The 16,570-nt window shown below is 30.3% G+C and overlaps 1 long non-coding RNA gene across 5 annotated transcripts in view; it reads left to right on the forward strand.

The window, feature by feature from the left end:
- The first annotated feature begins 1,560 nt into the window (after positions 1-1,560).
- LOC149057081 (uncharacterized) overlaps positions 1,561-16,570 on the forward strand; it is a 58,287-nt gene continuing 43,277 nt past the window's right edge. Inside the window, exons 1-5 of one of the 5 annotated variants that reach the window (XR_016191181.1) lie at positions 1,561-1,948; positions 2,593-2,708; positions 4,361-4,483; positions 5,213-5,394; positions 5,967-6,869. This is a non-coding gene — a long non-coding RNA (uncharacterized LOC149057081). Of the gene's footprint in view, positions 1,949-2,592; positions 2,709-4,360; positions 4,484-5,212; positions 5,511-5,966; positions 6,870-16,570 lie in introns of those variants that run through there. The other 4 variants (XR_016191180.1, XR_016191182.1, XR_016191179.1 and 1 more) reach the window with 4 other exon arrangements.

The following is a 16,570-nucleotide window of genomic DNA, read 5'->3' on the forward strand; positions in this document are numbered from 1 at the left end:
TTTATCATCATTCGATTTCGACATAAAATATGTGAAATCCGAAGATAATACAGCCGATTTTTTATCACGAATAAAAGGTTCAAAATTAAAAATTGAAAATCATAATGAAGAATGTATTAGTCTTAATTTTATTCACGAACAATCACCTTTCACATTAGACTGGTCTAAAATAAAAATTGAAACAAGTAGAGACACAATTCTCGCCAAAGTATTAAACGCAGTCAAAACAGGAGAATGGAATAGTGATTTTTCTAAAAATTTAGAACTTGGGGTTACCGTGTTATTATACCAGCTAAATTTCGAAATAATATACTCAAGGAACTTCATTCATGTCATATGGGTTCTTCCAGTATAAAAAGTTTAGCGAGATCATACTTTTGGTGGCCAGGAATGGACAAAGAAATCGAAAATATCACACAAAGTTGCGACAATTGTATTAATGTCAGGCAAAATCCGCCAAAATCTGTAACATCACCTTGGAAATGGCCAGAAAAACCGTGGACTAGAGTGCATTGCGATTTTCTTGGACCATTTCAAAATAAATATTTTTTTGTCATTGTTGACGCAACCACAAAATGGTTAGAAGTATTTCAAATAAATTCTATGACAGCAGAAATTGTTATTCAAAAATTTTCAGAAACGATAGCACGATTTGGAATTCCAAAAACAATTACATCAGATGGTGCAAAATGTTTCACTGGTTTTGAACTTCAAGCATATTGCAAAAATCTAGGTATAAGGCATATGACAGGCGCTCCATTTCACCCAGAATCAAACGGCTGTGCGGAATCAGCAGTCAAAACAATAAAAATTTTTTTTTTTAAATGCTCGACTGCACAATCCCAATTATATAAATTTCTTTTGATTTATCGTAATACACCTCATTCAACAACACAAGAAACGCCAGCTAAACTAATGTTAGGTCGATCAACACGTTTACAATTTGACGCGTTAATGCCGAATACAAGTGAAGTGGTTATTGAACGACAAATATCACAAATAAACAATGGTGGTAATAGGATAGTATCATATAATACAGGTGATAATGTTTTAGCGAGAAATTATAGGAATAATAATAATAAATGGCAAAAGGGTAAAATTATCAAATCCATTAGTTGTAATACACACGATGTAGAGCTCGATGACGGAACTATTTGGAAGAGACACAATGATCAATTACTCATTGATAAATCGCTGACACCAGCGAATAATTCAATTTCACTTACACCCACTAGACAAATAAATGAAAATACTGAAAATATCGAAACCGTAGGTGCAAAACAAAATCCTGATACTATAATAATAAATAAAACACCCAGACCAATTAGATCTAGAAAACCACCTCAGCGATATTCTCCAAGTAATTATAATTAATGTAATTAAACTTACTAACACACTAACATAGCGATTAAGCAATACACAAAATACTACTTATATATATATATATTTTTTTTTTTTAAGGAAAAAAATGTTGCATATTCAGCATTTATATTATATGATATTACACCGATACTGTTTATACTAACAATAATCATAAGTATCATATTGCGATCGGTGGGGACTGTCCATCGGTTATTAGCGAGTAGAAATATATTGTACGTCATTACGATTTATACTGTTAACAATAAATGTCTATATAATACGTTTATGTTATTATTTATATTTATAATACATAACATTACTTCTTCTTTTCGATTTGAATAGTTGAGTTTTGGCCAAGGCCCGACAGTGTGTTTGGTTTCCTTTAATTCGTTTTCGGTAATTTTGATACCAATCTGAGCCCCATAATTGTATGGAAGATTTGTCAACGTTCTTGATTATATCAACTGGAGACATAATAATGAAAGAGTTACTAATAGTACTGGAGTTACTAATAGCATTTCGGGCTGCTTTGTCTGCTCTTTCGTTTCCTCTGCAGATATGGCAGTGCTCCGGAGTCCATATAGAAGTATGTATTTAATGGATAAATGTATTATATTTTTTATCTTTATGACTAAGGCATCGATCTGAGTTTGTCCATTTTTATTACTTATGTAAAATAATTGTTTTCGATCTAGTTACAGTTTTTTTAAAATTATTATTATTGATACTAATGAAAGCGTCAACGAATTGTTTGTCTTATTACTTTAAACATTAAAAGTCAGCCTTCGGGTTAGGTCATCATTTATTAATTTTTTAAATAAATAAAAAAGGGTTCTCAAAAAGATAATATGTTTCGACGTATGTATCATCGTAGCCGTAAGTTATAATTTATTTTGTTCATTTATTTCCACATAATGTCCAATAAACTAATGGTAATACATAATAAGTAGGCATCTGACATATTATATTGTATTGCACGAGAGTTAAATAATATTATTATAATAGTGTAAACAAAGTTAATATTATTTAAAATTAGTAATAAGTATCAATTAAGTATCAAAGATCAAGGGAAGAGATAAAAATTAATTTTAATGACACATAATAATATTAAATGTGATTGGTTGAATCATTCGATGATAAACGTCATATTATATTATATATATGTATAATAACGCATTGAATGATATTGATAAAATAGTTTAATAATAATATATTATTCTATGTACATAGGTGTTTAATTGTTCGATTACCAGACCAAGCAACCAAAACCATTTAAAGATATTTCTCATCAGTCAAATAATATAATTGAATTGTTCGTGATTGTAACATGTACAATAATAATATAAGTATGTGATAAATACAGTTAATGTGAACAACACTCTAAGATTATGATAATATATTCTAAATAACAATGTCGAATATACGTAAGTCCAGTGGTTCTCAAACTTTTTTTCACGGTGCCCTTTTTTGGACCAAATATAGTCATTCTCCGGTGTTCTACTTTCTACTGTGAGCTCGCCACGAAAGACAGGACAAAAAATATTCATTAAGATAAAGAATTTTCGAAAAATAAAGTTCTTTACATTATAAATTATTTATTCTGAGCCGTCGGGGACCGCGTTGCCCTTATAGAAAGTGCTCGCGATGCCCTAATATAGTGCACCGCGGTGCACATGCAGTTTGGGAACCGCTGCGATTACTCTAAAATGGAATAGTAATGTCGTCGATCGAAATCGCGGTGCACCCAAACAATAACTTAGGCCGTGTTTTCTTCCTCAGAGGTTGTCAATCTCTAGAGGAGATGAACTATGTATATGAAACTCGACTCCTCGAGAGCTCGTCGGTCTATCTACTTGAAAAAACGCGTTCACAAATGACTATATATTATATATCATCATTTCGTCGTGAAACTATTAATAATATAACACGTAATGTTTCATTCCGCCGCCGTCCACTTGGACTAAGCACTCAAAATCCGAATGTTTTTTTTTTGATTTTCTCCGGATCACATATCAATCATACATTTTTTTAAATGTTAATATACGTCGTCATAATGACGGACGCGTGCGTGAGTTTATTCCATGCCACTGCGATTCCGAGCAGTGGTGGGTTTAAGGGAAGAGCTATGAGGGCATTATCCCCCCCCCCCTTAGGAACAATAGCTATTTATTTTTCTAAGACGAGTATTGTGAAACACCTATCAATATAATTATTATAAGAATATGGTCTCAACAGATAATTTATCATTGAACAATTTTCAAAAGTTACAAAAATAAACTTGGAATTAATAATGTAATATTAATATTTTTTTTCAAATAAACAGTTCATTTTTGTTATTACTTTAATATAATTACTGTTATAAATGGTTTCAGATGAAAGTTGATAGCAGTATATAACTTTTTATAATATGTTGTTATATTGAAACAAATACATAACAAAAAACAATTATTCACATATTAGTAAAACTTAAAATTTTAAATTAATTTTAAAATACAACTACCCAAATTCTTGAGCCTCAATTAGCCCCATTAGGAAAGTGCGCACATTATTTAATATTTCCTAAAAAAAATTGATCTTTTTATTTCTTAAACAGTATATTTTATTATAATAACAATAATACTGAATATAAAACTCAATATTATTTCAAGAATTAACCGACAGATCGGGTCAAAAATATTTTTGAAACATTTTCCCAATTTTTAACCATATATTTTGAAGTGCATAATTTTTCTTTTTTGTTTCCCGTAACTTCCGATCCCTAATTTTTACTACTTCGCCGCTGCATATTGCCCTTCTCGGATTCATACTATAGAATAGATAAATACACTAAATAGATATTTTCAATAAATAATTCAAATACGTAATAAACGCGTTATTGTCAATTATTTATATTACGTGGGCTGCAGATATGTATTGTATTTTGCATATTATACATACCGAGTTAAAAAAAAAAAAAAAAATAAATGAGCGCATAATATTATTTATTCTATTAAAACAGGTGTCCGGTGATTTTGCTCATCGTGAATCAATAATATTAATAATTTTAATTCAACACATTTAGTATGTACTGCACGAGACCGGACGGCAAAAGGAAGTCCGCGAATGATGGCCACACGTATAGGTATGCTTTGTTTAATTTACATTGAAACGACTTTCCCAAATTCGGACGATATAAATTATAAACACGTGGCCAAGGTCAACGTTTTCGTACATAAAGGACGTGTGACGATAATAATAATATTTATATTATATTATATAACATATAGGTACGGGTGTCTCAGAAAGATAAAAAAAAACATTTTGCTAATTAAACGTATGACAAAAATTGTTGATATTATATGATAAGTAATAAGTATAAATAATTTAAGAATTTATACTCATATACCAGCAAATTCTCAAAATAGTTATTACATTCCAAATTAATTTAACCAAAAAAATATTGAATTTTAAAAAAATTCTAAAAAATAAACCACTCGACTTAGATAAATCTTTTTACCATCAGAATTGTTCTTATAATCAGATTCACAAATAGACTTTTTTGAATTTGTCCAAAACATTTTTTTTATCAATTCTTAAGTTTTTTATCTTCAGTATTAAAAATAAAAAAATTATACTAAAAATATAGCAAACGTGTCTATGAAAGATAATAAAATTTCTATATTATAGAAAAAAAATTTTTAATATTGAATACAACAAAATATGTTATCCCATTTGTCAGATCATCGTGAGAGACCCTGTATACTGCATTCCCGTACATCACCGTCGCGCGTCGCACTCGTCATCATATTATATCGATACGCCTTTCACGTCCATCAAATCTAAATTTTTTTTTTTGTTTTTTTTTTTGCAGATCGCTTCTTAACGTAGTCGATTGAACGGTCATACGCGCGATTTAAGTCCGTATTATGTACGGTTATTGTTGACGATCGCTAAATTATTGACGTGCGAACCACTCAAATCTCAAATAAACGTTTGGTTTTCGTCGTTATCGAATTGGCCATAAGAAACTGCTATCTATTTATAATCAAATAGGTACCTATATACATTATTACAATATTATACATAACTACATAAGTCAAAGATAAATATAGATTTTGATTTTTGTTACGTTAAGGTAACGATAACGGTCTGGTGTAAAAATTATTATTAATTAGATTAATTTTAAAAAATAAGAAATATTATAAATTATTTAGTTATAAGTATTCGTATTATAATAAACATAAGCTAGTGAATACATTTAAATAACACTTCTTTTACAAAATTTAACCGGATCAATTCTTCACTAGTAAAAGAAAGCATATTTTCTCTTAAAAATGTTCCTTTTCTGCAGTATTTTTGATTGGCTGAGCTTCGAAGTGATACGTAAATTTCACTCTGAATCTCTAGCAAAATTTCAATTAAAACAAAAATATTAAGGTGATAGCTGCACTGATACTAGCATTTAATTTTGCATGTTAACTTTCACAACTATTTGTGGTGCAATTTGTGGTTGCTGCAAACTCGGCCCAAATATTAGGTGGAAATAATGCATCTTGATCTAAATGTATATGTTTTTGGAAGATAATCACAAAATTTATCGACAGTTGTATTTACTGGTTTTATAGGCATTAAGTCTTCAATAAAATAATCAAACACGTCATCTGATTTCAAAAATGGTAAACCGAAAACACACATATCAAATATACAATCAATATCAAATATCTCGGGACCCAACTCGCGTTTTCTCTCATATTTGTACCCACGTCAGTGGCCTTTCAGAATATTTTTGTTGGTGTCTCAATAAACTGTAATAGCGCATCACTTATTTAATATCTATATAGACTCTTTAATGCGTGGTAGAAAGGGTCCAACGGAAATGTATATCAATTGCTGCTTTTTCATTAAAAATACCCTGTCCTCCTCATGATTACGAACCTGTCCGTATTGCTTTAAGTTAATCTAGTCTTATTGATCGTAGGCGCGTAGTGCTAATATAACATTTAAAAAAAAACTTTTATCTAACGTTATTGACTGCCCTACCCTACTCTCTCAAATAAATTTTAAAGTTCCACCACGTCCGACTATATAGATATACGCTCCTTCGTTTTTAATTCCATTTTCTTCTTCTAATTACTTGTGTGACTCCCCTATTAGCCGTTTTATGCGAATAGCTAATGAAAACCCCCACTTACAATAAGGTGGGGGTCACCTACAATAATTATTCTTAAAAATATTGTTCAATTGGGTCTATGCAAATATTATTTCAAACACAATTAAGTTTTTGTTTCATTGATAAATTGTTAATTTTTTTATATTTGTTCTTCATTCATTTTAAGTTATTGTAAATCAATCACTATCATATGTTCACTTTTGTTTTGGGCCCAGGCCTGTATATTATCAAAATAAAATAATATGGTATTATGTACCTACCAATAATCTGTCAATTATAATAGCTATCATAAACATATGGTTATACTCATTTTATAGGATATTATTATGTTATATTGTATAAAATGACGATTAAATATTTCAACGGACGTGTATTATAATACTATATTATCTTTTGTTCTTGTAATAATCATCAGCTATACACATCAAAGTTAATTAACCGATTGCAGGTCTGTTGTCGGGAGAGAAAAAAGGTTAAGCGCGTCTGGCGTGTGGTTTACTTCCCGCCGTCGCCGCCGCCACTCACCATGTGCATTACATTAGTGGAGTATTATACATATTATTATGTACTACACCCGTATTACGGTATCTGGTTACTGCTCAACCAATTTCCTGTTCCTATAAGCCCACAACACCACTACCGGATAATCTGGAGCACTGTGAGCCGCCTGTATAGGCAACGGTCGCTATCGAATTAAGGAAATGCTCATCACCGTTGTTGTTGTTGTTGTCGTTCTGACGGAAAACGATCCATTCCGTTTTCAGTGCGAAACACTGAAACACAATATAATATGGTCGTCATCGCTTTGGCTCGATTAAAATACAACGATATTATTTTATACTCTCGTGCCTTTAGTGTTCGAAAATAATATCTAAGAAATCTCTTAAAAGTTTGTCACGTAGGTGCCTCTATCATACGGCTTGTGACAGAAATACATGACAATAAAATAACAACTTTAGTTTTAATCAATATTATTTGAACATTTTTTGTTTCAATATAGAAAAAAAAAATTGACTTTATTAGATTTTCTTTGCTGATAACTTCAAAATAGCCAATTTGCAAATCTAATTTTTAGACAAATTTTTATGGTAATGAAAATGTTATTTATTTAAATAAATTAGTTTAGTTTTTAAAATTTCATAGTTGCTGTCATTCATTTAACTAGTATCAATTTCTTTTTTTAGTCAGGTATTTCCGTTGCACGCTCTATACACACGAATATTTACCAAATATACAAATCCAGTGCAAAATATCAAAATTCTGTTCAGTTTGGCAATAATAGTCAGCAAAATCAAAGATTACTATGCCAACATAAAGTATAATACGTCATACAAATTTAAACTCTTTTGCGAATTTCGACAAATAATTTGGTGAGAAAACGGGTGACCATCACTTCGTGATCAAAAAGTGGCTTTCGAAAATTCCGGAAATTGAATCGTTAATTAATTATGGTGAATCACAAACCATTTGTTTTTGGTATATATTTTTATATCTTAGAACATCGTGGATATTATTAACTAAACTCAGTCTAAAAAAAGTTAACCTACTTTTTTAAATAATTAGTATATGTATAGGTCACACACAAAGAGTAACTGCGTCTCTTCTAATACACTAAATTATAATTATTGAACATAAACAATTTTATTGAACATGTATAGTATATACTATATATGACTATATTTACAAGGTGTAACTGATAGAACTGACATTTGGACTAACTTTTTTTCACATTAATATTTTTTATTTTGTTCATTAAGTGAACCTAGCATTACATGTATAATACATTTTTTAGTACTGAAAAAAAAAATTAATTTAAGAAAAACAATGTTGGATAAATTCAAAATAGCCTATTTATGAGTCTGATTATAAGAACAATTTTGATGGTGAAGATTTATCTAAATCAAGTAGTTTATTTTTTAGAATTTTTTTTTTAAATTCAATACTTTTTTGTTTAAATGAATTTGGAACGCAGTAACTTTTAAAAAAATATGATTTTTGATAATTTACTGACATGAGTATATTTCTTAAATTATTTATTCATCATATAATATTAAAAAAAATTGTCATACCTACGATGCATTGGCATAATTTTTTTTTTTTTTGGTCAGGTTTTTCTGTTAGGTACACCCTGTATACATTACTTTACATAGTTATTCAATATTTAATCTATGCACATAATTTCATCAATTAATAATTTAATAAGTATAATTTTTTTTTTTTTTTTATCAAATAGTAATTTAAGATCGTATATAAAATTATGCCTATCTAATCTATTCAAGTCTATACATTATACGAAATTATTTTATCAAGAAAAACAACAGTTTGTATTATTATACGAGTTGTATTGGAATATTTATATTTTCATATCATTATTTACGTATAAAACCATAAAAACGGAAAATTGAGAATTGAGGGTACTATGCTAAGTCATTATTTCAAACTAGTTTAGTTCATAAGTTGATTAGAAAATTAACTAGGTAACTAGTTAATGCCTGCCTTTTGCTTATAGATACGCACCCATATACTGTAAATTATTATAAAACGGAAGTCCGTTCAATGAAGAGGACAAATTGGTACTATATTACCTATATATATACCTATTATGTTAACGGTTTCCGTTTTGTACAAGTTTCACGATGAGTGTAACTTTTTATTATTATTTTTCAAGTACATACTTTAGGTGCATTGCACATATAATAACGTTCACTCTAACGTGGATTGTGTTACGGTATTGAAATACACTTCGTAAGATACACGATACTTGAATTGAAACGCACACGGTGCAGCTGCTCACTTCGCTGTTCGGTCGTAAAACCCACAAGATCGATGGCGGTGAACGATGAAAAAAAAACAAAAACATATTTTGCTCTTTTAAACTGTAAAAACGATATTTTATCATCTGTCATTCTATTTGCAGTCGCTCCGAGATTTCTAATATTTACTCGTCCGTTTTCCAAACACGTACACATAAATGCATAATTTAATGTGGTAGGTACCAGCGGTATAATGTATATAGGTATTAGGTATTAAAGGAGTGCTGGTTCGCGAAAATCTGTGGGAAAAAAATGATACATTTTAATATGTATAATATATAGTTACCTACAAACTACTAATCGTAAGTTATAATATTGCTTATAGTTTTTATTTGAATTTCAAAGATGAACGATCATGGTTTTGATTTAAATATTTTTACCGATATCATGACTATATAGATTATTATTAGTACACAATATATGTTATAAATACCGCTATACTATTATACTAAATAAATAAAATCAATAACGGACACGGTACTAGAATGTTTTTATTTTTGTCTTATAATTTATTACTGAACTATTGGGAAATTAAACACGTCGAATTAATTTTCAAAATTTCAATATTATATAATTGGCGTATAAATTTTAAACTCGAAAACATTAAGATACAATACGTATCATTATTGAACTTACATTATTGACTGTATAATATTATGATGATAGATATTTCATCTAAATTGTTTTATACATTGATTGTTTTTTATTATTACCTATTAAGATTATTTTTTTTTTAATTAATAAAAAGGAAGCTACGATATTTCCTATTATTATTTAAATGTCTGAATTAGTCTATTTTCTAAAATAATTATAATTATTTATTTATACCTTAATTTACATTCAATCAATTGCCATTGACTTATTATTTTCTAATTTATTTAATTTATATTTATATTACATTTTTTTTCTGTTTTGAAAAATTATTGTGATTTATCCTCCATACAAATTTAAAATTGATATTTATCATATTATAACACAAAATAAATTAATACTTCTACAAATATTATTACAATCATAAAATCATTTATTCTATAACATAATATAATATGACGTTACGCATAGTTCTTTCGGTAAACATTTTTTTTTTTTACAATATCATACTTCAGGTCCCCGCCGTTGTAGCTCTCGAATTTAAAATTTTAACCCGAAACAAATTACCTCTACAAATATATTTAATAATAATAATAATGTTTGATTGTATTCAGTGTGACGTTACGCGCATTTCGTTCGGTAAACATTTTTTTTTTCTACAATATACCATACACTTCGCGCCCCCGAACACAAACTCACACACTGCTGCTCATCGGAGACGTTATATCCGACATGGGGGTGCAGTGGAACACCTATTATCTTATTATGGTCTGCGCATTATCATTATTCATTATTATTATTATTATTATTACTATACCACTCGGTCGCCGCGGATCTCGTTCATCGTCATTGTGCAGTCTCGCGAGGCGGCTGCTGCGGGCGCGCGTCTTGTCTCTTTATCCCTCCTTCTCCATCGCCATCGGTTCGATTTTCCCTTTATTATTTTTCGTCAAGGGCAATAATCTCGGATGCCGCCTGCGTCTGACGCGTGGCAGATGTTCCGGTCTGTCCCAGACGAGATCGTCCGCACAATACAATGTATTATATATACCATCGGTATAGTATAATATATATACCTATATACATACATAGCATTTGTACATATGATGGGCACCTCCTCCTCCCGTATACGACGGCGACGACCATACCACCTGGAACACAGGAATTTCGTTTAATATGTTTTTTTTTCTTTTCCGTATATACGAACAATAATTTTGTATCCGTTTGCCCGTGCCCACATTATATGAGCTGTATTTTATATTTTTATTGTACACACATAATAATAACACGCATAAACTGCACCCGCCGACACGACCACTGAGCAGTCGTCGTCGCGACCCATCTCCCTCCCCTCTCCCTCCCCCACACACACAGACCGTTTCGAGTGCCGATAATAATATATTTAATATAATAAATATAACGCTGTACGACGTCGTTCATGGAGGGCCACCCCGCCGCTTTTTTGGGTGATATGTGTGTTGCAACTATATAAATGTATATTATTATTATTATTATTATATCCGCGGCCGCAGATGAAGTGTGCGGCATATTATAATATTACAAGTAGGAACGTGGCCGACACGCGTTCAAATCACCTGCGCACATCATACCCACGGCTGATTTTAATAATATATGGCCCTGTAGGTACGACTTGATAATCTTTAACATCGGATATTATTATCATTATTATTATTGTAAAATCGAAAATACATAAATCAACGCCGAACTATAATAATACACCGTTCGGAACACGCGTGCATGCATATCCTAAATGTAATATTGAGAAAAACTCGTGAATAAAAGGATTGCAAGACCATCATATTATATTATTTGTTATTTCTGTGCGGCGTGCGCGCATGATGCACGCGCTACAGTAAACATAAGCATAATTTAAAGTTCAAATTTTGACAAAATGTATGAAATATAAAATTGTAACTATAATGTATAAAATAAAAATAATCAGAGAATTCAGCGGCGGAAAGATGGGATTAATTCGGCGGCGAAACGGGATACGACCGTATCATAAGCTATATAATGAGCCTATAACCAACGACAATAATAATTGACTTATGCTGCACTTGAGTCGTATAGCGACATCCGGTTGTTGCCGTAATGTAATGTTGACAGTCGGTAATAATTTTCGATTTCAATCGCCAATATGCATATAAATATGTACTTTGTATTATATCTTTGACGTCGGATATTAATGTTGCAGGGTCTATAATAGAAGACATAGAAAATCTAAAATAAACAAATCAGCGTACAAAACAATATAAAATTTGATACACGCGTGATGTGCCTACCTCAACGTAATATATAATATCGTGGAAAACGCGCATATGATAAACGATTGACCCGCACAAGTCTATATAATATTTTTAAACACAATTATTGAGGCGTAAGCGTACTACCGCAGTAAAAGCACTATTATCGTCGGTGTCAGGTATTCATTTGATGTTCTAAGCTACCTATCTAAACTATAGAAACGTTGAGAAAATCAAAAAATTTAAAATCGCTCATGTCATAATAATATAGCAAAATCTAAAGGTAGACGACAACAAATTATGTAATATGCACATTGCACGCTGCAGTTATAGACGCCTAGCTCGTCGTTGTCGTCGCGACGATCGGTAATATAATTTTCGATTTCAATCGCTAATGCGCATATTATATAAATGCACAAACGCGTACCAATTATGTACAGGATACGACGTTATGTATTTGATTTTGGATATTATTAAGAAGTGTGATAAAATTCATCGAAAACATAAAAATCATCGAAAAATTGTGAATTATTGCTCAGATCAAAATCATATTTTGTGCTATTTGTGCGTTTGCAGATACGCAATAATAAAGCCAGATATACGATGTCATATTATGTTCTGCGGAAACGTTCGAATTTAAAATTTCCAATTGTCGTGATATAGAAGCCATTATGAGATTCAATAATTTATATACTTCAGTATAAACCAACGTTATTAAAATCTCTATAGACACCCGCTCGTTATCGAAATGATTTTAACGATCGGTAATATTTTTTATCATACTATACCGCCAATGCGTATATTTAGAATAATAGCAAACAGTTTATTAAAACCCGTTTTGGCGATAATTTTATGTCAAAACTGTTTACTGTTTACTAAAATGTTTGGTGCTATCACTAAACGACTATTTCAAGTTGTTTAGTGTTTCTGGTACCTTTGATAATGCTTATAATGAACTTATCACTTTTAGACCAAATCGCGTTTTAGCGATGAACAGATTTGATATGCCATATCAGTGAACAATCGGCAAAGTTGAGCAAACTGTTTGCTCTCAGTATCTCCCCGAAAACGCACTTATTATTTTCGTTGTAAAATTCAATGTAAATCGAAAACAAATAAATTAACGCCAAACTGCAGTAAGACATTTGGAACGCGTGTTAATAATATTGTGTAATAATATGAGAAACGTTCGAAAAAATATAACTCCACACAAGAATTATTATTTTTTTTGCTCTGTTGTGCATGGTGTGCGCACAAAAGGCCGATATTGTGTATAGGTGTCAGCAGATGGTCACTGCAGGATTTTACTATAGAAACATTCAGGAATGCACAAATTTTAAATTAACAGTGTCATATAGTAATAAAAATTATATTATATAAGAGTCTATAATAAATAATAGTTACATATAATGCATTTCAATACCTACTCCTGAAATGGATATTTTTTATATGAACATCAAAATTAAAGTTTAAATAAAAATATAGTATCATATCAATATTGCAACAGTAATGATCCATAATATATTTATGCGGAAAGAAAAAATCAATTGTTACGTAATGTAACAATATTATATTATATAGTTACGTGCGGATGGAAAATAAAAGATAAATTAAGATTTAATTTTAATTTTAATAATATTATGCTTAAGCGATAATAATTAGAAATTACATTTACACATCTAATTTATTGATTTATGAGTATATATATAATAGGTGTCAATCACCAATGCGCATTGTCTATGCACCGATATAGGACTTGGAAATTATTATAGCCATTAAGTTATTGCCTTTAACAAAAAAACATTGTAAAAACAAAGATATTTTGAAACAATAAAAATTTAATAAATGAAAAAAAAGTTATTGCCTCATTGCCTATTGGTGGCGTAACTTGCAGTGAGTATTTCCCATGCCATTTTTATATTGTATTGTGTAGGTACTACCAATAGGTCAAGGGTCACTAACTGACAGACCTTGGTTACATTTTTATACACCCTATAGACGGCGTTTACCCACGTAAATAGATTTTTTTTATTATTATTCCGTTTTACCACATAGCAAGGGGGGCACTAAAGCACTGACGCTATGCCACTGCAGAGCATTACTTCCCTCTATAAATGACTATAAATTATTGCACCTACTTATATTTTTTATGGTTTGCATTTTTATGTTATGATCGAAAAAAAATGTAATGCAGGTATGCCAAAGAAGAAATAAGCATAAAAATACACAAAAAAATAATTTTAGATCACGGTTAACGGATGATCGCCGTCTTGACAACTTAATTCAAACCGATAACTTCAAGAAGTTCAGAAAAACTGAAAACTGTGATTTTTACGCAAAAAAAAAAATTAAAAAACGTTAATAATTTTTGAATAATGCAGAGAACACGTCCTACGTTAAATCAATCGCCCGGTATATATTGTACAGGAAACACAACTTTGCTTCACTAGTAATCGACCTTTACGGTAATTAAAGTAATTACACAGTTAATATATATGTATACGTAATACGTATAACTATATAATATGGTTCACGACGCGCGAGAGCACGTAAAATGACGTATAGCCCTCTTTTAGTCATGAATTTTATATAATATGTAGGTACCTATCATACACCTATTCCATGACAGCTTGAGGAGATGACAAGCCACTATTTAATTTCACGTTCCGGTCGGCATCGGATTACTGAAAACGACGATCCATATGGAAGAGCTGCAGTATAGGTAACCCTTTTATATAAATACGTTTTAATATTTTCTGGTCTCACGATAATCTATTTAACTGAAGTATCGTCGGTGTAAACGATTACATATACACACTCATATAAGAATATTAACGACCATATAGAAGACACACGATTACACGATCGGGTCTCTCACATGTCTTCAGTTACGTCGCTGTTCGGCGACAATTGATCTGTAGGTATATACTATATATATAGGATATCCATATATATTCATCATCGTAAACAATGTTCACGATTACTCCAGCCAATTTTGTTATACGCCACTGACAGCCTGTCAAGTACATAAAATATTTATAGGTATCAATCGACTATTATTATGTATTATTAAATATTATTATTACAACGTGTTGGTCAAGAAAAGAAATCTATAACTTGGGTATAATATATTCAAATAATATTATCTTATTTTAAAATTCAGACATGATGTGTTGTTTTTTGCTATTTATCCACCTACAATTATACGTTTATAAGTGTATAGGTACACTGCCGAGAGTTTCACACACAAAAATATACAGATAATAGTGATTCATCAGCGAACGTGCTCAACTCCGTGTTTTCGTTTAAAAATGAATTTATTACAATTTAAAATCCTAACTTTTGGAATTTTTAAATATCATATTTAAAGACTATATTTTTTTTTCAAATGTATTGCACCACTGATGGAGTGACCTTTGCAGATGCAAACTTCTATTTTTAAAAAGAGAGCATAAATTATCTTGTGAATGATTTAAAATTCAAACGAGTAAATTCTCAGTCGTCAAAATATATTTATACCAAGGATAATAGTCCTTAAAAAAGGCCTTACAAAAGTGTAAAGTAGATGTAATATTAGATCTAGTATTTATTATAGTTGGACCATTTTTTAAAAATATTACTGATAAATAAAAAAACAAAGCCCTAATACCTCATAAATCTATTATTATGGACCTATATTATCACTAGAAGTTAAAACAAAGTGTTAAATAACTGATTACTCGTTCAAATTTGATGTTGATCGGATTTCCTAAAAAAGTATCCCCTAAAATCTGATGATTTGAAAAACTGTAAAAGTTTAAACCTCCGCAGAACTCTGCTTAAGTATAAGTGGAGTTCAAGGAACCTCAACAATTTGAAAATATTTTATCTTAACGTAATATTTAATTATATTTAAAAATACCAAAAATCAGACTTTAAACAAGTTTATAATTGTAGCATTTTTGGAGAAAATAAATTGGGTGCACATTGATTCACCTATAGCTGTATAGCAGTTGGTAATTGTTACACGAGAAGCCATGACTTCTGGTTTTTCCATTAACCGAATATTTTAAGGCGACGGTTCTCAACCTTTTTATGTATGCGTAACGCCTACACAGTTTGAAAATGTTCGTGCACCACTTAACCAAATAACGTTTTTTTTTTGCTCATAAAAAATGTAAACGTTATTTTACAAGTTATTATTATTATTATTTCTCTAGGAACTACGAAATTATGATTGTTTAAGCGTTTAATGCACAATTATTAATGGAAAATGAAATACTCGCAATTATTATTATTATTATATCGACATCGAATGAAACAAGTAATATATTTAATGCGATTGATGATCCATTCCAGTTTTTATCATGAAGTGAGATTTACTTAGCATTCCGGTACCAAATTATGAACTT

The sequence above is a fragment of the Diuraphis noxia genome, unplaced genomic scaffold (assembly GCF_037042655.1).
Source record: "Diuraphis noxia isolate RWA-SAM2 unplaced genomic scaffold, SU_Dnox_SAM2 contig0003, whole genome shotgun sequence".
Taxonomy (NCBI): domain Eukaryota; kingdom Metazoa; phylum Arthropoda; class Insecta; order Hemiptera; family Aphididae; genus Diuraphis; species Diuraphis noxia.